General features: G+C 43.9%; 1 protein-coding gene across 5 annotated transcripts in view; it reads right to left on the reverse strand.

Moving 5' to 3' along the window:
• SIPA1L1 (signal induced proliferation associated 1 like 1) overlaps nucleotides 1-25,640 on the reverse strand; it is a 379,703-nt gene that overhangs the window by 346,717 nt on the left and 7,346 nt on the right. For 3 of the 5 annotated variants that reach the window (XM_087819424.1, XM_016211887.2, XM_087819426.1), the window contains exon 1: nucleotides 20,115-20,238. The exons of 1 other annotated variant lie outside the window; for it this stretch is intronic. The gene's annotated coding sequence lies outside the window, so the exon portion shown is untranslated. Of the gene's footprint in view, nucleotides 1-20,114; nucleotides 20,247-25,640 lie in introns of those variants that run through there. One more of the 5 variants, XM_087819417.1, reaches the window with a different exon arrangement.

The raw sequence follows: 25,640 nt of genomic DNA on the forward strand, positions 1-25,640 counted from the left end.
AGGGCGCTGCAAAGAAAAATGAAACAGGGTAAGGGAGAGAGATATTGATGAGTTGGGCGTTTGGTTGGTGTGGGGTAATAAGAAATATACTTAGTCTTTGTTCTTAGTTCCTGGCGTAAAGCCCCTAAAACCTTAGGAATTTCTTGAGTGATATAAGTATCTTTTGTTACTCATAAGGAGCCCCACCCCCACAGCCCCAGGATGGGGCTGGTCACCTGAAGGACCAAGTGATTGGAAGGTTGGAGCTCTCAACCCCACCCACTGACCTCTGGGAGGGGAAAGTGGGGGCTGCAGATAAGCTCTGTAAAAACTCTTGAACAATGAGATTTGATGAGCTTAGGGGTTGGTGAGTGCATCTACTGCCAGGGGGGTCGTGTCCTTCAGGTCCATGGGGATAGAAGCTCCTGTGCTTGGGACCCTTCCAGACTGCACCCACGTACCTCTTCATCTGGCTGTTCAACTGTATCCTTTATGATATCCTTTATAATAAATGGATAAATGTAAGTAAATGTTTCTCTGAGTTCTATGAGCCACTCTAGCAAATTAATCAAACTGAGGAGGGAATTGCGGAAACTTCCCATTTAGAGCCAGTTGGTTAGAAGCACGGGGGATTAACTTGGACTTAGGATTTGTGTCTGAGGTGGGGGCAGTCTTGTGGGACTGAGCCCCTTAACCTGTGGGATCTGACACTATCTCTAGGTAGTGTTAAGAATTTAATCAGATCTGTAGGACACCCAGTTAGTGTCCCCTAAGAATTAATGAATTGTTTGATGGTGTTGGGAAACACACATCAGAGTTAGATAAGGTGGGCTTCCCTAAGAAGGCTTCCCTGAAAAGGTAACATTTAAGCAGAGATCTGCAGAAAATGAGAGTAAATGTGGTTTTCCAGAAGAAGAAACAGCACATGCAAATGTCCTGAAGCAGGACTGTGTTTACCATAGTCAAGGAAGCCAGTGTGACTAGAGCAGAGTAAGAGAGGAGGAGAGAGATAGAAGATGTCAGACATTGTAGGGCTTTATAGGCCGAACAAACTTTTTAAAGTTTATTGAGAAAATAATAAAACCATTTAAAGTTCTGAACAGAGGAGTGGTAAGAACTGACTTCCCTTCTAGAAAAACCTGCTTTAGAGGGACCTCCAGCTGCTGTGCAGGGAGTACCATCTCCAGAGCCTAGCATTTCCCACCACAAGCAGCGAGAATGCTAATGGCCTAGTGGGGAAGACAAGTAATGGAAACTGGAAAGAGCAGAGAAGAATGTTTTGGAAATCTATAGTAGCTGATCTAGTCTGAGGATCTAAGGGAAGACTTCCTGGAGGAAGTGATTTTAAGCTGAGATTTAAGGGATGAGTAAAAGTTGAGGAGATAAAGAAAAGAGGGGAAGAGCTTTCCAGGCATAAGGAATGCCTGTAAAGACCCTAGGCATGAGAGAGCACAGGCTCATTAGAAGAACTGAAACAAGACCAAAAGAGGCTGAAGGAGAGTAAGCAGGGGGCCAGGGCGGTGGGTTAACGCTAAAGAAGGGAGGGCCTGTACCTGCAGGGCTGTGTCCAGAATGGTGAGGACTGGTCGTGGCCCTAAATTTACAGGCAACCAGTGAAGGGTTTTCTTCAATGGAGTTACAAGGTCAGATTTGCATTCTCAGAGGATGACTCTATGACTTTTGCCCTTGGGCACCTACCTGGACAGATAAAGGTGCCATTTCTGAGAGAGGGAACTGGGAAACCTAGGGCCTTGGCCAAGGCTGGTTTCTCCTCTTGAGCACAGCCAGTGTTGCTCTGTAGGTGGCACGTGCTGGAGGCAGCTTGCACCCTCCAGCCAGCTGTTCAGCTGGTAGTTGAAATTGGCTATGCCGGGAGGGTTCACACAATGCGGGGCAAACATGACAAATCACACTGTTCCTTCCAGCGAGCCCACCAGTGTCAGCGAGGAAAATTTGAGCCTGGTTTCAGGCTCTTTGGTGACTAGCTGCTGGTACTTCAGTCATTTGGGAATGATACAGGTCATCATTCTCCAATTTTGCTACAAAATGTGGACTTAATACGCAGGTACCATCTTAAGTACGGATGAGAATGGAAGCAGCTATGGGACATTGGAAAGAACTCTGAGTAACCTTGAGGAACTCCCAGGAAACCAGTCTTGGCTCCTTTTCTCTTTGATGGCTTTCTGGACTTACTGCCTGGACACCTTGCCTCCCCTTGACCTTTTATGTGATGCCAAGATTCCACGATTAGCAGGATATTTGAGAGGGAGGCAGATACTGGAAAGCACAGTAGGCAGGATGCCAGGAGAGTCATCCATCCATCCACCCATCCAACAAATATTTGCTGAGCATCAAATGTGTGGCATATGCTTCCTGGTGCTGGGGATATAAAATTGAAGAAGTCCTTTGGGGTTATCAACATCAGTGGGGAGAGAGACTCATAAGTAACTCTAATGACAGTTTTCAGCATATGTCTTCCGCTGCAAATACAGACAACCTAACTCAGAGTGGCCTAAAAAACAAAGAAATTTATTGTCTCAAATATCAAATAGTCCAGAAGTAGGGCAGGTGCTATGTGCATTTCATAAAGTTCCACTTCCTTTTCTCTGTAATACTCTTGGATTGTCCCTGCTTTATCTGTATTGGTGTCCAATCCAGGCTGGAGGTAATATGGCTGCAGTAGTTCCATCCATCACATCAGACATCCTAACATCCAAAGGAGGAAAGAAAACAATTTCTTCCTGTATCTCTTTTTTAGAAGAGAGGACACTTTCACAAATCTCAGGGTAGATGTTTCTTCATGTCTTAGTTCCCAGAATCGGGTCATGTGCCCATTCCAAACTTTATCACCGGCAAAGGGAATTAGTCTTGATGGGCACAGACCAATCAGGATCTACCCCTGATGCTGAGAATCGGGCCACCACCCCTGAGTCTCATGGGGCAGAAGTGATCACCTGAGTAAAACTGAGCTCTGTTGGTAAAGGAGAGTGGAGTGAGGGCTCTGGGTGTTTGGTAGGATGGGGAGAGACTGTATCGGAGGTGTATGCACATTGCATGGTGGGAGTTCAGAGGGAGGGACAAACTTTTTCTGGACAAAGGAGTAAAGGCAACAGTTGGGAAAGTTTCAAACAGGAGGTGATTTGGGAGCTGGGCTAGGGATAAAGAATATGAGGTGGAAAGCTGTGCCAGATCCAGACTGGAAGGGTCTTATCAGCCCTTCCTGAAGGACTGGGCTGAATCCTACAGGAAGTGTAGACTTCCTATGCATAGTTTTAATATTTTAAAGTCATATTTAAAATATATAAAATATATTTAAATGATAAGAACCAGGCAAGGGGAAGAAAATGAACCACTTATTGAATGTCTAGAGGCCGTGTGGACACTCTATATAGACTCCCTCCTTTAAGCCCCACAACAACCCTAGTAGAAGGCGATAAATTGCCCCATCTTACAATGAACAAATGGCTCAGGGATCAGGGACCACAGCCTGACCAAACAACAGAAGCCCTTGCTGACTGGTGTGTGCTCAGGGACACCGCTGCGGGTGTGGCGGTCCCCGAGCCCCTGACAGTGGGGTAGGACGAGGCACTTAGTGAGGAGGGCAGGGCATGGCCGCAGCGATAGCGCAGAAGGCAGGCGAGGAGCACCTGGGCTGGAGAAGCACCGCCCGGCATGGAGACGAATCAGGTGTGAGCAAGCACAAGTCGTGAGGACTCGTGACCAAGTGCCTGTGGGTGAAAGGGTTTCCCAAGATACAGTCAGTTCCATTCTAATCCTTCCTTTGAAAATTCAAATTTGTTCCAACCCCACTGAGATATTAGGCAACAGTTGGAGCATAGTGCAAATTTCAGGAAACACTAGGTGAATGCAGGAAACTGCATCTAGTTTAGAAACACACAAAACACACGTGTGCATGCACCCCCCACCCCCGCCAACATCCGCCAGCTGCCTCAGGTCGCCACGAGTGTTATGAGCCACATTCCTCCACTTTCTGTCCGATTTCTAATAATCTTCCTCCTACCACTTCACAATAACCCACAAACGACAGCCCTTCCAACACCCACTTCCACAAGTAAGCTTCAGGTTTTGTTAAAATGCCACATTTTTTGGTATTATTTAGGTACGTATTTCTCAACCACTTCCCAGGTGTAAGACCATACTACTAGTTTTGTTAGGTTCCTCTCTCGCTTATAATGTCCTTGATGAACTTTTCAAGGGTTGTGCCCATTTTCCCCATAGCCCAGTGGTTTTTATTGATCAATTCCGCACAACACACTGATTTTTAGGAGCACATATACTGCTTACAGTGACTTTTCCTTACGATTTTCTGGCTCAGAATCCGGACTTAACGATGGTAGACTTTACTGGAAGGGGCTTTGGTGAGCGACAGAGAGATTGTGGCTTTGGCTTTGGATGTACTACTGAGTTAGAAGCCCCAGTAGATGTTGGAAAGTATCTGGAAGATGATTAAAAATATCAATCTGAACATCAGGAAAAAACAACAGCTATGGATACATACGCTGTTTTGGAGACAATTAGCAAATACAAGGGAACTGAGGCCACATGAGTAAGAGAGGCTTCCCAGACAGAGGTGTGGAGTGAGAAGCCGAGAGAGCCTAGAGGAGACCTGAGGGTCATGAGCATCCAAGGGCAGGGCAGGCAAAGGGACCAGCCGAGGACCCTGAGCAGCACACAGGGCCAGAGAGCTCGAGAGAGTGATGTCAAGAAGTCCAGACAGGCCAGAGTTCAAGATGGGAAAGCCCGCCTACAACATCAAACGCTGCAAAATTCACAGGGTGAGTAGCGACGTGGCCGTTGGATCAGGGCACTCGTCATTCCTCTTCAGCCGGAGGGAGGGCAGGCTTTCGGGGGTCTCTTCTCCCAAGATTTTTAGGACATGAAGGGAAGCAAAAGAATGGTATTTTGCAAAGGAGTAAAAGGACAGAAGGAAAATTTAATAGATGTTCTTAGAGTAAGGAGCAGGGATTAGGAGAGAGAGGGAAACTGGAAAAGGAGATGGGAGGAGACAGGAAGAAATGGAAATGGCTCCCTTTGGAAGGAAGGACAGTCCCCTGCTGCCCTGAGACAGGAACAAAAGGGCAAGATGAATTTAGACGTGGCAGTGTTTATACCCACAGCCTCCATTCTCCTGGGGCAGCGAAGGGAAAAGGAAGGTAGGGTCGCAGGGGCTTCACCAAGAAAGAGTTTACTTTTCTGGCTTAACAAGAAGCAATAAGAGGCAGCCAGTCCATGGCTGACACAGAGGCTTCCCGATGTACCCAGTGCCCACACTCCCGCATTCCTGCCCTGCTAGCCTTCCTGCGCGGCTTCTGGTATTACATAGGCAATGGAACTGTCACTCCAGATACTCTTGTCTCCATTTCCGGAGGAAACACGGAGAAGGGTGAAGAAGCTGCATGCCAGCTCTACCCTTCTTTTTTTAAATCAGGAGAGCAATAGCTTTCCTGAAGGCCCCAACCCAGGAGGTTTCTTTTTCTATCTTACTGGGCAGGGCCAGGTGTGGCTGCAAGGGGAGTCTGGGGAGTCAGGGTTTTTAACTCTTAGGAGGGAAAACGGGAGGATGGTTATTGGGTCAACGACTAGCTCTGCCTGTTGCACTGAGGGTAAGAATGAATTCTCAGGACACAGTTGGGTTCTGAGAACACAAATTGGTAACAGCACCCATTTGTGTTGGGGTTCCATCATCAGCTAGCTGGGCCACGGGAATAGTTGTCTCACCTTAGTGGGCCTAAAATTTTCTCACCTATAAGAGAAGGTGGTTAAGCCATATTATTTCTAAGATTTATTTTTTTAAACCTACCATCTGTAATTCTAAGGGCTTATATAATATTTCTAAAACTGACTTTCTTGGAAGTGTGAAAAGCCTTTAATAAAGCTAGCACCCAGTGTAGCAGGTAGGAAAAACACTGTCCATAGGTATGTATGATAAGGCTAATTTGTACACCAAATTCAAGTTATTCAGAGTTAAATATGCACTTATGAAAAGTTCTGTAATATAGACACCAGGAAGTGCAGTTGCAGGGCTAAAGCCCATGGAATTTAAACAATCGAACAGAGAAGATTGAATTGCCCTTTGAAAAGGCTGTACCAATTTATGTTCTTACCGGCAATGTACCAGAGTGCCAATTTCCCTAGCAGAAAATATATGTAAACATGAAAAAATAAATAGTATTGTGAATTCTTTTATTCTTTGTCAGATACTGTCATATGCCCTTTACATATATTTTATATAAGTCTTCTGGCTGCCCTATGAGGTAGATGGTATTATTATGCCCATCCTAGAGATGAAGAAACTGAGGATCAGGAAGGTTAAAGAGCTTGCCCAAAGCGGTAAACTTAATCATTGGCAAAATTAAGACTGTATCGTAGGTTCATCTGACCAAATCCATTCTCTTAAATCCCGAACTCCACTGCCTCACAATTTACTCCTACTGAGTGAGTAGTGCACACGGGAAACATAGAAAGACCCCTCTATGTTGCCTCCAGATTCTGCCCAGAAGCCCTAGCATTGCAAAGGCTAGGACTCTAGTAGAGAGCGGTTCTGCTCAGAACAAGGCTGAGACACTGCAAGGCCACAGAGGTCATACTCACTGACAAAACCTTCAAAATCACAAAAGGCCTCCCTTTGACTGTGTTCAGCAGCGTGAATGACATAGGTATAGAGAAAGTCTGTTTTCACCCTTCCTTCCCTTTTATTCAGTAGAAACTAACTGCGTTCCGGCTTCGTTTCTAAAGAAAACCTCAGGCTTCTCCTGTTCTTTGTTGTAGACCTGAGGTGAGGCTCCCGCAGGTCCTGGTCTATGCCTATTTGACCCTCCCTGGAGGGGCCCTCGCTCACACAGCCAGGTACTGAGCTTTGTTTCGCTGCAACACATAAGCACCACAGGAGGGAAAAGAAATCACTGAATGGACTGACCTGTGCTCAGAGTATGGATTTTGTTGTAACAAGGTCAATACACTGTAGTAGCTGTTAGTCATTGACTAGTTCTTAGAATCGGGCCAAGACAGAGGTGGCTAGCACAAGTAAATCTCTAGAGTTTCACCTGGGTCTTTTAAAAGCACGCAATAAAAAGGGGTAGTGGCGGGGTTGGAGTGGTTATTACAAGGCATAGGATACCTTGATGAGAGTAATAACATAACCTTTGAAAGGTGTACACTCACATAGTGGAGAGGTGGAGGCAGGGGTGTCAAGGTTATCAACCAGCGAGAAAGATGCTTAGATCAGTTTGAATAAAACTAATTTAAGAGTCCTCCATCTCAAAGCCCTGAGAAATGGCACTGGTTGATATAACCATACTTTTAAAAAGTCTATTAATCAGTTGGATTACATTGATTGCTTCCTTTAAAGCTTAATGGAGGTATAACTTGCTTACAATCAAATTCATCCATTTTAAGCATATAGTTGTGTGTGTTTTTTTAATCCTCTCCAGAGGATATTTTTCCCATTGATTTTTAGAGAGTAGAAGGGAGGGGGGAGAGGGAGAGAGTGAAAGAGAGAAATATTGATGTAAGATTGATGTGCATCGATCACTTGCCTTCCACATGCACCCTGACCAGGACTGGGGATCGAACCTGCAACCCAGGTACATGCCCTTGCCTGGGAATCTAACCTGCACAGGTTAAAAGGTCTTAACATTTTGGAATGAAAATATTTGAAACACCTTTCCTTCCCTAGAACTGTGTTAGAGCAACATGGGACTGTTGGGTTCAAAGTACCCTAATTTTGTCCCGAAATAACTGATCTAATGATCCTAACTTAGATTTTTTTTTTTTTTTTTTTTTTTTACAAAAAGCAAGTTTACATGATTCAATGAACCATCAAGATTCAGACCAATTGAGACCCTGGCTGAACGTCAGAAGGGATGGGAGTCAACTATGAAAACATGATGAGATGGAAGCAAGAGTGAGTTAGAAGGGGGCAAAATTAAAATTCAGTGTCATTTTGAAGAGCCACCAGCCTTTAAAGTTCAGAGCATTATGTCATGTTATTTTAACTGGTCAGTGTATTGCTGGCATTTTAAAAAACTAAAAATTTTAAAAATTATGGCAAAACATAGCATAAAATTTTTCATCTTAATTCTTTTTAAGGGTACAGTTCAGTGGCATTAAGTACATTCATATTGTTGTGCAACTGTTGGTACATCTTAAACATTATAACAGCGATTTTCAACCAGAGTGCCACGAGAATGTTTGAAACATGCACTACCTGACTATTTAGTCGGGGGCACTGGCCTCTTTTCCCTTAGATTGTCAGATAAAAAAATCACAGCAGCCAACACAATAGCCGCCCGGTGTGAATGCCCCGCCTTGAACTATAAATATATAGGTCATATAATAGAGTTGCATCTTATTGGTCAAGTCGCATAATAAGGTTGCATCTGATTGGTTAATTCTTGGTACCAGAAATCCTTATATACAAGTATAGGCACCTGATTTTTCTTAAAAAGTCACTTTGGAGCAAAATGGGTAGTTAATTATTGTTATTGTTTTTATTATACCTATTTTATTGTACCTATTTTTATTATACCTATTTTTCTTAGGTCACATTGGCAAAAAAAATATTTTTTGGTGCGCTGCAGAATTTTAATAATTAGTTTATGTGTGCCGTGGGATGAAAAAGGTTGAAAATTGCTGCATTATAATCATTATGGTGGCCCTATGATAGCATTTCCTAATGCCCACTCTCTCTAAGACAAATGGTTTTTCTTTGAGGAAAGAAGACCCAGGGAGAAGACACTGCTGGCTGATGGGTGAGAGTAACCGGAAGGAAGAATTTGGCTCAACATGAGAAAGAACATTTTATATTTAGATCTGACCAGCAGAGGCACAGGAGGCCTGGGAGCTCCCTTTGAAGGTGGAGAGTGTTCACACAGGGGCCCTGAGCCATCTGTTGGGTGTACTTTGGAAGAGATTCCAGTCCTGGGTGGGAGAGGGACCTCTGGGCTTCCCTCCAACTATGAGATTCTATCGTTGAACTGGCTTAGAAATTGCTGTACACTCAGGTTTCAGCTGAGCTTACTGGAGTTCAAGTATACTGGATTTGGGCTTTAAAAGAATCACACTTAAAACCACTTATTGGTAGGTTTTATTCTTTCCTGGCAAGTTGGTTGCTGGTTTTGTCTAAACTGTGAAGAAATAATTAAAAGCAGGGTAGTTAGGTCTCAGGTCCAGTCCAACCACTTATTAGCCAAGGGATGTGGGGCAGGTGACCTTTACAAAAAGCCAGTTTTCACTTAAATGGGCTCTGCTGCCTTCAGGTTTACCCCATTCTGATCCATTTCCAATATAACCTTTCTAAGATGTAAATTTAAGCATATTACCTTCTCCCACTTAAAAAAATTTTTCAATGGTCCCTCTTCATTTTCAAAATAAAGTTCAAATTTCTAAATATAGCATCCAAGGCCACCCTGCTCATCCCTTGAGACTTGTCTCCTGTCATTCCCTCTTCGATGGGCTCATCTTTAGAAGGAATGAATTATTTCAATTCTCCATTCCTTATTTGTCAGGCTAATTTTTACATATTCTTCAAGACTCAGTTCAGGTGTGGTCCTTTACGAGGAAATGCCCCTGTTTTTCCTATAGCTTAGCCAGGGCTCATTACAGCACCCTTGTCATCTGTGACTATGACCAGGAGCATCACAGAAAAAGCACCTTTGGTGCACTTCCAGCTCTGTGGGGGAAGAGATAAAATTGGATCCCTATCTCACTCCATACATCACAGTAATTTCCCAATGGAACGAAAGATAGTAGGATTTAAAATAATCTTGGACTGGGGAAAGTCTTTAAATATATGACATAAAACATAAAAGCCACTTTAGAAAGACTATTGAATATGGTTATATAAAAGATTAAATTCTCCATGCAAAAACATTACTAACGAAATCTAAATACAAATAATAAATAGCAAAACTTAGCACATATTTCACAGTTTTTTTGTTTAATCAAATTTTTATTTTATTTACTATTGAGTTTAAGTCTTCTGGGCTTTATAGCTGTCCTTCTTTTCATTATTATTTGCATGATTATTATTATTATTTTGATCCTCACCTGAGGATATTTTTTCCATTGCTTTTCAGAGAGAGGAGAAGGGAGAGAGAGAGACAGAGGCAGAGACAAAGAGAGAGAAACGTCGATGTGAGAGGGACACATTGATCACTTGCCTCCCACATGCATCCCTGACCAGGGCTGGGGATGGAGCCTGCAACCGAGGTTCATGTCCTTGGCTGGAATCGAACCTGGGACCCTTCAGTCCGTGGGCTGATGCTCTAATCACTGGGCAAAACTGGCTAGGGCTGCATTATTATTATTATCATTATTATTATTATTTTTAGTGATTGCTCTACTATGAATATGCATCTTTAACTTACCACAACCTACTTAGAGTTAATATTGTACCACCTCACCTCCCTTCAAGAAAGCTGCTATTCTCCCTCATTGCATAGAACCCTCCTCTGTGACTTCAGGTCTAGTTGTCTGTGTGCTTATCTTCCCTTATTTGACTGCAAATGTCACCGACCACTTTGTCTCTCTCAGTCCCCTAGAGCACAGCCCAGTGCAGATCAACTTACGAGGTACCTATGGGGGGCATAAAAAGTAAAAGGGTTCCAGTTAAATGGCAATGAACTGATTTGGACCTAACCTGGAAATAAGAGTGTCTCCCTTCTCATAAAATTACCCCTCACTCTATTTTAAAACCTTGAAGATTTTTTTTTTCCTTTGCCACACAGATCTGCTTCCTTCTCTGTCTGGTAATATTGATTGAAACACAGCTTGGTCCCAAGGAACATGATTGCTGGATTGTGTGATAATACTGTGTTTAGCTTTGTAAGAAACTGCCACAGTCTTCTGAAGTGGCTATCCCAAGCTTGCCTGGATTTTCCCTTATGGTATCTTCTAGAAGTTTAATATTTTACATTTAAGGATATGACCCATTTTGAATTAATTTTGTAAAAGGTGTAAGGTCTGGGTCTAGATTTATTTTTTTGCAAGTGGATACATGCATTTCTTGAAAAAAGGATCCTTTCTCCATTGAATTACCTGTGTTCCTTGGTCACCCTTAAATCTGATCCACCATTTCTCCCTTCCCTGTACCACAGACACTTTATGTTGCTCTTCCTGCCTCTCCTGTTATTCTTTCGGGGAACACCTCAGTGTACAGGCATCCAGCAAAGTGGGCCACGCTGTTAGTGCTCCAAACCCACAGTGATTGCCCTAGATACTTTTTGTGTGCTTTGGTTCAGCTGTGTCGTGGATTAAGAGGCTGTACTAGGCTGACTTAGGAACATTATCACCATGATCACCCCATTTCTATGGGAACATGTGTTGGAATTCCAAACAAATCATTTAAGATGGAATACAACTTGTAACTAAGCTGAGGCCACCTGCAGCCCATAAAGGCAGGAAGACCATTTTGACAGACCCCAGCTGCTTCAGTGTTTTGTGCCAAGTGGGCCAAAGCTGGAATTTGTGTACAGAGCTAACGTGTGTCACTGTGTGAGTGTGTGTGCACAAACATGCGCAGGCAAGCATGCATGCGCATGATGGGGGGAGGGGAAGGAGCGAAGGAAGGATCATCATAGTTTACCCAGTGTTCGAACTTTTGACTTTTCAGAACTTTGGCTGTTGTAGGCTTCAGGTGTTACATTGCCTTTCTCCCTCTCTCTCTCTCTCTTTCCCCTTAAATCCTCACCTAAGGATATTTTTTCCCCATTGCTTTTCAGAGAGAGACAGAAACATCGATGTGAGAGAGACATACCATTTGGTTGCCTCCCTCCTGCACATGCCCCAACTGGAGCCAGGGATCGAGTCTGCAACTGGGGTAGGTGCCCTTGGCCAGAACTGAACCCAGAACCTTTCAGTCTGCAGGCCGACGTGCTAATCACTGAGCAAAACCGGCTAGGGCTCCTTTCTCTTTTGTTATTGGCGTCATCAGCTGCAGATAGGCAACCAGCTAAAGGATATCCTTTGAATTTTAGAAGAAATGTACCTAGTTGACAGGGCAACAAATCCAGGCATGGGAGGACTTCCTTCCTTTTTCTTTTAAATATCTTTTTATTGATTTCAGTGAGAGGAAGGGAGAGGGAGAGAGAGATAGAAACATCAATGATGAGAGAAAGTCACTGATCGGCACGCCCTGCACTGGGGATCGAGCCCGCAGCCCGGGCATGTGCCCTGACCGAGAATCAAACTGTGATCTCCTGGATCCTAGATCGATGCTCAACCGCTGAGCCACGTCAGCCGGGGGCAGACTTCTTTTCAAAGTTCTAAGCCAGCGATTCTCAACCTAGGTACACACTAGAATCAATAGGGAGCTTTCAAAACCTCCCGATGCCTGGCCCTACCTCAGGCCAATTGAATCAGATTTTCTAGGGCGAGGCCCAGGAAATCAGTGTGCATGGGGATGTATATGCACACACAGTCCCCCAGGTGATTCTCATGTGCAAACTAGGCCGAGAAGCACTGCTCTAGGGTGTGACACTCGAGCTTGCACCCCTTTGAATAAGACCTAATAATCTAATCTGAGCGAGGATCATACACCACTTCTGCAGAGGAGGCTGCTTATAGACACTTTGTCAGTGACATTATAGGCACCTGATACTTTAGAAGGGAACTGGATCTCCTTTTTCATAAACAATGTTCTCTCTTTCAAGGGAAGGAGGAGGAGGTGGAATGGAAATCCAGTAAGATAATTGAAGCAAATAACTCCAGGCACAGGATGACAAAAAGCCCTTCCACATATTCATTACATAAAGCAACTGCTGCTTATAGAAGAAACATAATTTGTGCTAAATCTTCCTCTTTTGGAATTATCTATAAATTTCTAAATTAACTTGTAGTTGCTGAGACATTTTTTAAAAAATCCTCACCCAAGGGTATATTTAGAGGAGGAAGGGGAGGGGGGGAGGGAAGGGGGGAGAGAATGAATGAGCGAGAAACAGCAATGTGAGAGGAAAACATCAATTGGTTGCCTCCTGCACACCCCCTTGACCCGGGATCAAACCTGCAACCTAGGCACATGCCCTTACCGGATATCGAACCCGAAATTCTTCGGTGTACAGGACAATGCTCCAACCAACTGAGGCACTCAGCCAGGGCTACATTTCTTCTTTTTAAGAGAACACCCCTGTCTCTGTCTCCCCTCCTCACTCCTGCCACGTGCTTTCCTTTCCTTCCTTTTGCTACATGTTGAGAGCAGGAGGAGAGGACGTCCTTTAGTGTTTATTTTAAGGGCAACACATAAAATCTCACCAAAACAGGAATCCAATTAAAAATACTTTCTCTTTGGCTCACTCAGCAGTTGAGTAAGGGGTTGGCAGGGAAGGGACTTAAACATTAGCTCCCTTGGAACAGAACTGGTCAGTAGCTGGCATACCTGTGGTGAGTCAAGCCACCGGAAAAGTGTAATTTGTGGAATAAACAACCAGGCCCCAACAGCCATCGTCTTAAATAATCAGAACAGGAGGCCGTGTCAGTTGCTGTCTCAAGGTAAACTGCAGTGAGAACAACTGATGTGCTTTAGAAGCTAGGCTGGTTTTCGTGCGGGGTTGGGGAATGTGCTCCACCCCATGAGGTTGGGATATCTGGTTAGATGTGCTGATCCGTTTTGCCTGAATCCACGGATAGGGGCCTTGAGTTAATGGCTCTGCAGTAAGAGGGTGAGTAGGGCAAAAAGCTTTATAATTCATTTATTCTTACTGCACACTGACTCATCTCCGAGCTGGAGAGCTTGCATGGACGGCAGATGTTTGGCTCCTGGGTCCAGAATGGAGCAGCGCCCTGTCATCACTCGCTGGTCACTGAGGAGTACAGGGAACAGAGCGCTGTATCGAATGGTCAGCTGGAGTCACCATCACTTCAGGAAAACTGCTCAAGATGCATGCATGACGGGTGCTGTCATCACCGCAGAAGACAAATGGCCTTCCATGGTGTCATTACCACAGCTTCTGTCAGACCTTTTAATCGAGTGTTGGCTACACTGACAGGTCAGTTTAGTCAGAGTGAAGACCTCATTTGGTGCATGAAGACAGTTTGGGGGGGGGCGGGCATAATGCATTCACATGGGTGGGAAGATCACAAAACCATCGTAAACACTTCTCGCAGGTTTCCTGAAAAAGCTGAATTTCAGTAGACTGTCGTTTTTCTTTAGCATGCCTGATCTCTAGGTGAGAGGAACGGGAAGGCCAGGAGCCACAGTCCCCACCACACGGTCTCGGGTGCCACACTTGTTTCTTATATATGGGAAATTTAACTTTTCCTTTTTCCAAAACTTCAGAATTCTGAAAATAAAAATAATATCCATTTCCATCCATACACCTAGTAGTATATACCAGGCACATACAACTGTCCTGGCTCCTTTATAATACTGTTCCCACACCATTCACTCTCCACCCTTCTTTGTCCCTTTGGCTTCTTGTTGGGTTTGGCCAAGGTGGGGGGATAGTAACAGAGATCAGAGGGTGCGAGGAGAGAAAAATGGGGCCATATGTTTCCCTGCCACCTCGTCCACAGCCCCTAGGTCAGCACTGTTTTCTGTGGGTTTTTTGTAGACTTACAGAAAGCTTCATTCGTTGTCATGGCATCCCTTACAACCCTGCCTCCTAAAAATGAACTCACAAGGCAAAGGAGTTGTGGTGATTAAGATGGGTCCAGAGAAATGAAGTAACTGTCCCTTGCCTTTCAACCAGAAAATGGATTCAAAAATAAAACCAAGTCTATGTGATTCTGAACCCCTTGCTGTTTCTACCAAATGACAACATCTCATTATCTCCACGTTGGATATATCTCAGTTTCATAGCAAAATAAGTTTGCCCTGACCTGAATAACATAACAGACCAAATGACACTAAAAGACATATTAGAACAATTATACACCAATAACTGGATAACCTAGAGAAAATGGATAAATTCCTAGAAACATACAACCTGCCAGGATTGACTCACCAGAATACATATCCTTCTGAAGTGCACATGGAACATTCTCCAGGATAGATCATATGTTGGACCACCAAGCAAGCCTTAACAAATTTAAGAAAATTGAAATTATATCTAGTATCTTTTCCAGTCATAATGGTATGAAACTAAAAATCAATAACGGGAGGAAAAATGAAAAATTTACGAACACATGGAAATTAAACAACACATTCCTGAACAACCAATAAGTCAATAAAGAAATCTAAAGAGAAATCAGAAAGCATCTTGAGACAAATGAAAATGAAAACACAAAACTTATAGCATGCAGCAAAAGCAGTTCTAAGAGGGAAGGTTATAGCAATAATTGCCTACATTAAAAAAAAGAAAGAGCTCAAGTAAACAACATAACTTTACATTTCAAGGAGTTAGAAAAAAGAACAAACTAATCCCAAAGTTAGCAAAAGGAAGAAAATACTAAAGATTAGAGCAGACATAAACAAAACAGAGAATAGAAACATAACAGAAAAAGTCAATGAAACTAAGAGTTGGTTCTTGGAAAAGATGAACAAAGTTGACAAAACTTTAGCTAGACTAAACAACAACAAAAAAAGACGACTGAAACAAAATTATAAATAAGAGAGGAGACGTCACAACTGATACCCCTAGGAACAATTATATACCAACAAACTGAATAACCTAGAAGAAATGGATAAATTCCTAGAAATATACAACCTACCAAGATTGACTCATGAAGAGATAGAAAATGTAAACAGACCAATAATAACTAAGAAATTGAAGCAGTAATCAAAAGCTCCCAACAAAGAAATGGCCAGGACCAGGTGGTTTCACTGGTGAATTCTACCAAACATTTAAAGAAGAATGAATACCAACCCATCTCATACTCTTCCAAATATTAATGAACACTCCCAAACTCATTTTATGAGGCTACCATTACCCTGATACCAAAACCAGATAAGGACACTATAAGAAAAGAAAACTGTAGGCCAATATCCTTGATGAATATAGATGTAAAAATTCTCAACAAAATTCTAGCAAACTGAATTCAACAGCACATTAAAAGAACCATACACCATGATCAAGTGGGATTTATGCCTGCAATAAAAGGATGGTTTAACATAAGCAAACCAACAAATGTTATATACCACATTAATAGAATGAAGAATATATATGCACAATCCAAGGAAACGGACAATGATGGGGAGAGGGACTGGGGAGGAACGGGTCATTGGGGAGAAAAAGGGACATTTGTAATATTTTAAACAAAAATAAAATTTAAAAAAATAGAATGAAGAATAAAAATCATATGGTCCTCTCAGTAGACTCAGAAAAAGCATTTGACAAAATTCAACCCCCTTTCATAATGAAAGCTCTCAGCAAATTAGGTATAAAAGTAACAACCCTCAGCATAATAAAGGCCATGTATGAAAAACCCACAGCTAACATCATACTCAACTGTGAGAAACTGAAAGCTTTTCTTTTAAAATCAGGAGCAAGGCGGGGGTGACAGCACTTACCACTCCTATTCAACATAGTACTGGAAGTCTTAGCCAGCGCGATCCAACAAGAAAAAGAAATGAAAGGGCATTCAAATTGGAGAGAACAAATTAAAATCATCTCTGTTTGCAGATGACATGATCAGATATATAGAAAACCTTAAAGACTACACCACTGTTAGAACTGATCAATGAATTTAGTAGGGTTGCAGGATACAAAATTAACATACAAAAATCAGTTGCATTTCTATACATTAACAATAAAATATATGAAACAGAAATAAAGAAAACAATCTCATTCACAATAGCAATCAAAAACAATAAAATACTTAGGAACCACAAGGAGGTGAAAGTTCTGTACACTAAAAACTATAAGACATTGATGAAAGAAATTGAAGAAGATACAAATAAATGAAAAGATATCCTGTAATTGTGGAAGAATTAATATTGTTAAAACGCCTACATTACCCAAAGTCACCTATACAATCAATGCAATTCCTTCAAAATCCCAATGGCATTTTTTCACAGAAATGGAAAAAAAAATCCTAAAATGTTTATGAAACCATAAAAGACCCTGAATAGCCAAAGTAATCTTTTTTTCTTTTTTAAAAATATATCTTTATTGATTTCAGAGAGAGGAAAGGAGAGGGAGAGAAAGAGATAGAAACATCAATGATGAGAGTCATTGATCAGCTGCCTCCTGCATGCCCCTGACTGGGGATCGAGCCCACAACCCGGGCATGTGCCCTGACCGGGAATCGAACCCCGATCGCCTGGATCCTAGGTCGACTCTCAACCGCTGAGCCACGCCCGGCTGGGCGCCAAAGCAATTTTAAGAAGAACAAAGCTGAAGGCATCATACTTCATGACTTTAAACTTTGTAATATTATAAAGCTATAGTAATTAAAACTGTATGGTACTGGCATAAAAACAAACAGACCAATGAAACAGAATCAGGAGCCCTGAAATTAACCCATGCATATACAGCCAACTAATATTTGACAAAGGAGACAAGAATACTCAGTGGGGGAAAAGGTAATCTTTTCAATAAGTGGTGCTGGGAAATCTGGATATTTACATGCAACAGAATAAAATTGGATCCCTATCTTCCACCACTTGTAAAAAGTAACCCAAAATATTAAAGGCTTAAATGTAAGACCTGAACCAAAAAACTTCTAGAAGAAAACATAAGGAAAAACTCCTGGACATTGGTCTTGGCAATTATATTTTGGATATGACACCAAAAGCACAAGCAAAAAACCAAAAATAAATAAGTGGGACTCCATCAAACTAAAAAGCTTTTGAACAGCAAAGGAAACAATCAACAAAGTGAAGCAGCAACTATGAAATGGGAGAAAATATTTACAAACTATATATCACATAAGAGGTTAATACCCAAAATATATAAGGAACTCGTATCACTCAATAGCAAAACCACAAATAATTTGATTAAGAAATTGGCAGAGGAACTGAATATTTTTCCAAAGAAGGCATATTAATGGCCAACAGGTATATGAAAAGATGCTTAACATAACTAATCATCAGGGAAATGTAAATCAAAACCACAATGAGATATCTCATCACACCAGTTAGAATGGCTATTATCAGAAAGATAAGAGGTAACAAGTTTTGGCAAGGATGTGGAGATAAGGGAACCCTTGCGCACTGCTGGTAGGAGTGTAAATTGGTACAGACATTATGGAAAACAGTATGGTGGTTTCTCAGAAACTTAAAAATAGAACAGCCATGTGATCCAGCAATCCCATTTCCATGTATGTATCTGAAGGAAATGAATTTACTATCTCAAAAAGATGTCTACACTTCCATGTTCATGATAGCATTATTTACAATAGCCAAGATATGGAAACAACCTACATGTGCATCAGTGGATGAATGGATAAATAAAATATTACACACACACACAAACGGCCTTAAAAAAGAAGGAAATCTGCCCTTTGTAACAATGTGGATGAAACTTGAGGGCACTATGCTAAATGAAATAAGTCAGACAAAAACAAGAACTGTATGAATTCACTTATATGTGGAATCTAAAACAAGCCAAACTCATAGAAACAGAGTAATATGATGGTTGCCAAGGAGTTGAGGGTGGGAAAATGGGAATATGTTGGTCAATAGATACAAACTCTTAATCATAAGATGAGTAAGTTCTGGGGATCTCTTGTACAGCATGGTGACTAGAGTTAACCATACTGTATTAGATACTTGAAATTTGCTAAGAGGAAATTTGCTAAGAGGAAATTAAATGTTCTCAACACACACACAAACACACACACACACAGATAATTTGAGGTGATATGTTAACTCAGCTATTATGGGCATCACTTTGCAGCATATATATGTACCAAATCATTGCATTGTACACCTCAATGTTAACCAATGTTATATGTCAATTATATCCCAATACATTTGAAAAAAATATAGTTGCCTTGCATTTGAGCCTTAACTAAGACGGTTTAAAGTGTCACCAGACCAGAGCAGCGGTGTGGTAACAAGGGCCGAGTCAGGGGGGTGAGGTATGAGCTGTCTTTGCCTATCTGAGAAGCCCTGACGTGTCACCTAACCTCTTACAGCCGAGCCTGGGCTCTCCACAGACAGGCCATGCAGGGGCTCAGCAGGCCTGGCTGGGGGACCCCACTCCTCAATCCCATCGCCTTTAGCCAGAGCAATGAATTCCGGTGCAGTCTGGATCCCCAGTCCTTCTCTTTCACAAACTGAATCCCAGGTCTGTTCGCCCTGCCTGGATGACCCTGTGCTACAGGGAAAGGCCCCACAGAGTGAACCTTGGCCAGGCGCGGCCAGCCTGTGCGTCTAGGGTTTCCTTGCCAAAACACTGCTCTGGGCGACTGCGTGGCGGGGGGGACGCAACTGTAGCTGAAAAGAAGTGAGGGAGAGTTGTAAGGGGCACTTCTGGGAAGGGATTCCTTGCTCTTAAGAAGTTACACCAGGGAGGGGCTTTCTTTTTTCCTGTCTTGAATATTATTGCCTGTAAGGATCCCTAGAACTGCAGAAGCCCTGGGGAGGGCCATTTTAAGGGGACCAGTCTGCGGATGAGAGAGGGGGAAAACGGAAAGAATTGGGTCCTTGCTGTAGGTATGCCGCCCCTGATTGGAAGACCCTGGCACTGCCCTATCTCACCTAACTCCTTGTGATGTGAGATAATAAATATTCCTTACAGTCCAAACTCCTTTCTGCTGAGTCTTGTTTCTTGTGGCCAAAAGTACAACGGGAACTGATACATACAGGTCGTGGTTCTGGAGTTAACTTCTTATATCCAAGGACATTTTCCAAAGGAAATAATTCTGTCCTGACCCCATGTGGATCCTCTTATTCCATTGTCTTTGTCCAAACCTGTATGTAGTTCCTTTAAATGGTCGCCCTCATTACATGAGGTCAAGCATCATAGAAAAGAACTCCAGAAATTTAAGACTCACTATCTTTGTTCCAAATCTGCAGCCTTCACCCTCCCCGGCCCTCGATTCTCCCAGCTTTGACTCTTTCCACCCACCAGTATTTAACGGCCCCTCCGCCTTCTGCAGGCTTGGCCTTGAGACCTGCCTTGGCCAGGACAGTTTAGGCTCCTGACTGGTTAAGATTTGGTGTCTCCCCGCAATTACACAGCCCCAGCAGGACCCGGGTAGCCATCCCTGCGATCGCCCCTCCCATCTCATACCTCACTTGGCTCATCTCAGGGGTTCTGCTTCTTGTCCCGTTTGCTTTGAGGGTCTGTCCTGCTGCCGTGTCTGCTTACTCGGGCCAGAGATGTTTATCCAGTGGCGGCGACCCCTCGGTGTCCATCTGAGCTGGCCCAGAGTTCCCGGGTGGAGTCCCAGTGGCCGCCTACTCTGCTTCCACGGAGGGTGGCTTCTCTCCAGTGCGCACCTTACGGAGGAGTCGCCGGCAGCTGTGGCCTGGGCAGAGTCCCGCCCCTGCACAGCCCTGCACGGTGGCCTCCACCCGTCTCCGACACACGGGAATTGAAAGCCTGCTGTGGCTTTTTGGTGGAAGGGGAAGCACTTGCAGATTGGACACGATCCTGCGCTGTGCTCCCGACACTCTCCTCATCCCCGGGTTTAGCAACCAGGGCTTTTGCTGTTCAGTGCTCCAGCCCACAACCTGAGAGCTACATTAGGAGCTGAGAAGTATGCAAAAATGTACCGAAAGGCTCCCTGCCTTTGTTTCGTAGGAGTGCCTGCCTACCTCGCAGGTCCATTTCAGAACTGAAACTCCACGCTGCCAAATAAGATAGTAAAAATGCAACTTGTGGATTGCTAACAGATTCTTGGACTGAAGCGTGAGCCACCCTCGACGTGCTGGATGGGATAACAACGCGGAGAACAATGGTATAACATATGCAGTGCATTCTTTCCTCTTTCAAAATGCATTTTATAAAATCCCTTAATTGAATTGGGCTTGAACTTCCCGTGGCATAAAACCAAATAGAATTACACCAATGCTAAAAATGTAAATGTATCCCAGATACCACTAAAAGATGCATTCACGGGGACATTTAAGCCTGAAGTCTCACATGCACACACTGTGGTAATAAAGCGGAGCCCGAAGATCAGGCATTTGAGGTATAAACATTTATGGGCATACTTTTAATTCCCCGCTTTCTTAGGATTGTAAAACTGGTTTTGACCTTGGAATCCTAGAATGTCAGACCTGGGGCGACCTCTAAGAGATCATTGGTTCATTCTCCAGATGGTAAAAAGGCTGCCTGAAGGGGTAAAAAAAACTGCACTCAAGGGCACTCAGTGAGCAAAAGAGCCGGACCAGGTTCAGTTCAGCACAGCTGTGTTAAGCTTCCACCCTGCCTGTCGCTACCCTGGGCATTGTGATCAGAGTAACGTAGAAACAACCACTACTTTGACCATAGCCCCAAGTGTCCAGGTGCCTGAATCCGGCCTGTTTCACTTTTCACCCTCATTCTGAATAGATTCCTTGAGAAATAGGAAACTCTGTGTTTAGCAGCACATGCCTAACAGACTAGGGGAAAAAATAAAGTGCTATCTCCCTGGCTCCCTAATGTGGGGCCTACTCCCCACGCGGAGTCCTACACTTAGCCAGAGGGTAATAAGCTCTGCCCCTTGCAGCTTTGTTTCTGTGCCTCTCACTCCACTGCAGAACTCATTTCTTATTATTCGATCATAACATAGCCACGGATAGCCACAGCTTGGTGACACTTCAGTTCAGCAGTCCTCTGTTTGGTGGCAGGTTAGGGGATATCGTTCAGAGAATGCACGTACCGAACACTTCTTTTCCTTCTTTCTCTCTTTTTTAAAAGAGTGTAGTCAGCGACCAGGCAGGAAAATTGTGCAGCGTGATGCAGCCACCAGCGTGAAGATTCTGGCTGTGATGCCGGGGCCTGGTATCTCTTTCCTGGTGCTGTTGCCAGGCAGACTTGTTACTAACACACATTTGCTCCCTGAGAAGTGAGCTCTCCCCCCTCCCGGCTTCACTCTGCCTGCAGCCAGCTCGCCACTGCAGAGGGAGCCACGCCAGACACTCTGATTCACGCTCCTAAAATATCGGGCCAGCGTGGGAATGAGAGCGATGCAATCGGATGACCGGAGGCTGAATCTGCTTCTGCACATGGGCTGCAGCAGGCGCCACAGCGCGCCCTCCAGCTCTGAGGGCTGCGCCGAGGAGGAGGTTAGAGGACAGCTTCCAGGCCGGGAAAGGTGGGCGAGGAAGCCAGGGCTCACACAGGAGGCCCTGACGCTGTTGACGTGCATCCCACACACCAGATAGGAGACTGAGTGGAGCTCAGCCGCAGGGAATGAGGAGAAGCTGGAAAAGGGAGCCCAGGAGAGGTCTCAATGTGAGCAGCTCCTCCAGCGCAAAGACTTGTGAAGGCCCTGAGCTGGGCCAGCAGAGGGAAGGCTGGCTTCGGCTTCACCAGGGACCCGGTCAAGGTGGAAAATCAAATACACAAAATCTGCCAGGTTGGCAGATTACCTAAAGAATACTCTGGAAAAAGCCAACCAACTAAGTCCTTCCTTCCATGAACCAAAAAAGTGCCTCCATGGAGCTACTTAGTCATTCCAAGGCCCAGAAAAGAAGGGCCTTGTCCGCTGAATTCAGTTCAGCCCATTCCATCCCAGGGTTTCTTGACTGGGGCTCGGGGACAGCTGGCTTAATACAAATGACAGTACTCCTCTGGGTTGGACATGCCAGGATTCCTAGTTCAAAAGTAGTTTTAGAACCATATGGAGTTGTTATGCCATACATCTGAAACGTACAGTGTAAGTTTGTCAATTATATCTCAATAAAACTGGAACAATAAAGACTCATCTGACAGTAAAGAGGGTTCACACCTCAGATTCCTAACCCTCAATCACTGCTTTGCCAGGGTCGGGTCCTGCTGCCTCAGTGTGACTTTGCACGAAAATCAGACCAGATTCGTTGGGGCTTTGGGCCTGGGGTACAGGACAATAATTAGGAGTGGGCAGGACAGAGTGGGATGAGGTGGGGGGTGCCACCTAGGAGCAGCGTTGAATATACATGAAAGGAAATTAAGGAGCAATTAGTGGCCCACCCAAAAGTGTCCAAGAGTTACATCCTGGGGAGCCTAGAAAGACCTATGAACAGACTAACAGGTGGTAAGAGTGGCTCCATCACCATAGCAGGTGAGTGAGCCCAGGTATTCAGGTGAGTGAGACCATCAAAGTGCAATGAGGTAAGATATTGAGAAATATATTTTAGCTTATCTTTTTTTCTACTCTGACCTATCAGCCAAAACAATGGAAAGATAATATTTCCCTTTCCCTTCCAGGAAAGACAGCCAGGGCTTTGTGTTTCCAGACCTGGGTGTCCTCCCCCAGGCAGGGAATTTCCAGCTCTGTGTGAGTCAGGCCCACCTGGCAGAATTCAGGAGCCTTCCAAGAAGGGAAGAGGGTAGAGGTTTTTCTGTTTTGTGGGTAAGAGAGTGTCAGGACCTGACTCCCAGGAGGTGGCTGAGTCCTGGGAACTTGACAAACAAGAAGGGGCAGGTTTGTGGGATACTCCACATAGTTTGTCCCCTGCACTTTGTGCCCCAGCCATGGCCAGAGGAGAGATGGTTGTGGATGCTCACAGATACTAGACACAGTTGTGGCCTCGGGAGCAGGGTCAAGGATCCTCTTTGGGGAGCCTGGAGATGTGGAGAGGAGCTGTGAGGACCATCTTTGTGGTTGCCTGGAATAGAAGTGCCCAAAAGGAGGCAGGGGACCAGCATAAGGCAGAGGCTTCAAAGAGCAGAAGAAATAGCCGCAATGACAAAAGCGATCGACTACGTGAATGAGTTGACTTCGACGATCTTCCAGATTCAAGACATAGAATTCTACATGTGCTCTGCCTCCTTTTCGCAAGCTGATCTCCTCACATCCCACGACTCAGAATGACTGACACAGCACCCACGGGTTTCCAGTTCATAGGCACACTCTGTTCTCCCCTCCACCCAGGCCAAAGCAGTCGCTTTACAGCTGTGTACCATCTGCATGCATCATCCCGCCATAAATCCATGCATGTGGGTATTGGGGGAAGACGTGTGCTGCAGATTGGCTAAGTCCCAGATGCCCACAAAAACATTACGTAGCTTTGGGATTTAATGAAAAAAGCTCTATTCCTCTCGGTGTTAGGCTACAAAACCAACAGCTGTCCACAATCAGGCACCAACATGCAGGGAGCCATCTCCCTGTTTGCACAGGAGGCTCTGACATGTTCTGTGTTTCTCTAGAACCACACCACTGAGCCAGCCAAGGTCTCAACTCTGACCCTGACGCAAGGTTGGCTTTGACTTTGCTTTCTGAGGTTAGCCCACTTCCCGGGTCAACTCCCCAGTAAAGACAACACTGCCACATCCAGGCCCAAGCTTGCCGCCCTGCTGGGCTTCAGCCAGGCATGCTGAGTCCCATGAAGCCCTGTGACTGGCAGCCGCCTGAGGGGATGGCACAGGCGGGTCAGCTGGTTTCCTCACACCCCTGTGCTCTCCTCCATCTGTCTTTACCCCACTTTCTATGTGTCTACCCCACATTCACCCCTTCTCCATTAGCAAACTCCTACATGTTCATCAAGGTCTGGTTTCAACACCACTTTCCTGGGAAGTCTCCCTAATGGCCCAGGCAGAATTCACTCCTGTATCGCTACACTCAGCCCGCTATTTCATTTCCCCGTGGACTGCAGTTAATTGCTTAACTTCCTTTCTCACTTATTAGACAGCAAATCTTTGGAGAAGAGTAGCCTTATTATTAATCCCTGACTCTGTGTAATATGGATATAATAAATAGTTTTCCTTATGTCATGTATAAATTTTACAAAAAAATACTGTGTAGATGAAAAGCCCAAACTAGGGAAATATTTGGAATTCAGAAGAGATCACAGCTATTCAAGTCAAAAATTCTTGTAAAATTGCCTATGGAAAGATAAATTTCTTTTAAGAAAATTATGGTAAAATATACATAACAAAATTTACCATTTTAACCATTTTTAATAGTATACTTCAGTGGTATTAAGTACATTTACCTTGTACAACTATCATCATCATTCACCACTCATCTCCAGAATGTTCTCACCTTTCCCAGTCCAAACTCTGTACCCATTAAACATTAACCCTCGATTTCCCCCTTCCCCGGCCCCCAGCAACCACCATTCTACTTTCTGTTGCTATGAATTTGACCACTCTAAGTACCTCATGTGAGTGGAATCATACAATCTGTGTCTTTTTGTGACTGGCTTATTTCACTTAACATAATATCCTTAAGGTTCATCGATGTGCATGTGTCAGAATTTCTTCCCTTTTAAGGCTGAGTAAAATTCCATCATAAGCATATGCCACATCTTGTTTATGCATTCATCTGTTCGCTGACACTTGGATAGCTCTCACCTCTTGGTTATTGTGAACAGTGCTGCTATGAGCATGGGTGTGTACAAATAGCTCTTTGAGACCCTGCTTTCAATTTTTTTTTTTTTTTTTTGGTTATAAGCCCAGAGGCTAATTGCTGGATCATATGATAATACTATGTTTAATTTTTTGAGGTAACATCATACTGTTTCCCCAGTGGCAGCATCATTTTACATTCCCGCCCCCACAAACAAGGGTTTTAATTTCTCTCTATCCTTGCCAACACTTGTTACTTTCTCCTGTTTTTGTTTTTGTAATAGCCATCCTAATGGGTGTGAAGTGGTACTCATTGCCGCTTGATTTACTTTTCCCTAA

The sequence above is a fragment of the Miniopterus natalensis genome, chromosome 1 (assembly GCF_054644295.1).
Source record: "Miniopterus natalensis isolate mMinNat1 chromosome 1, mMinNat1.hap1, whole genome shotgun sequence".
Classification (NCBI taxonomy): Eukaryota; Metazoa; Chordata; class Mammalia; order Chiroptera; family Miniopteridae; genus Miniopterus; species Miniopterus natalensis.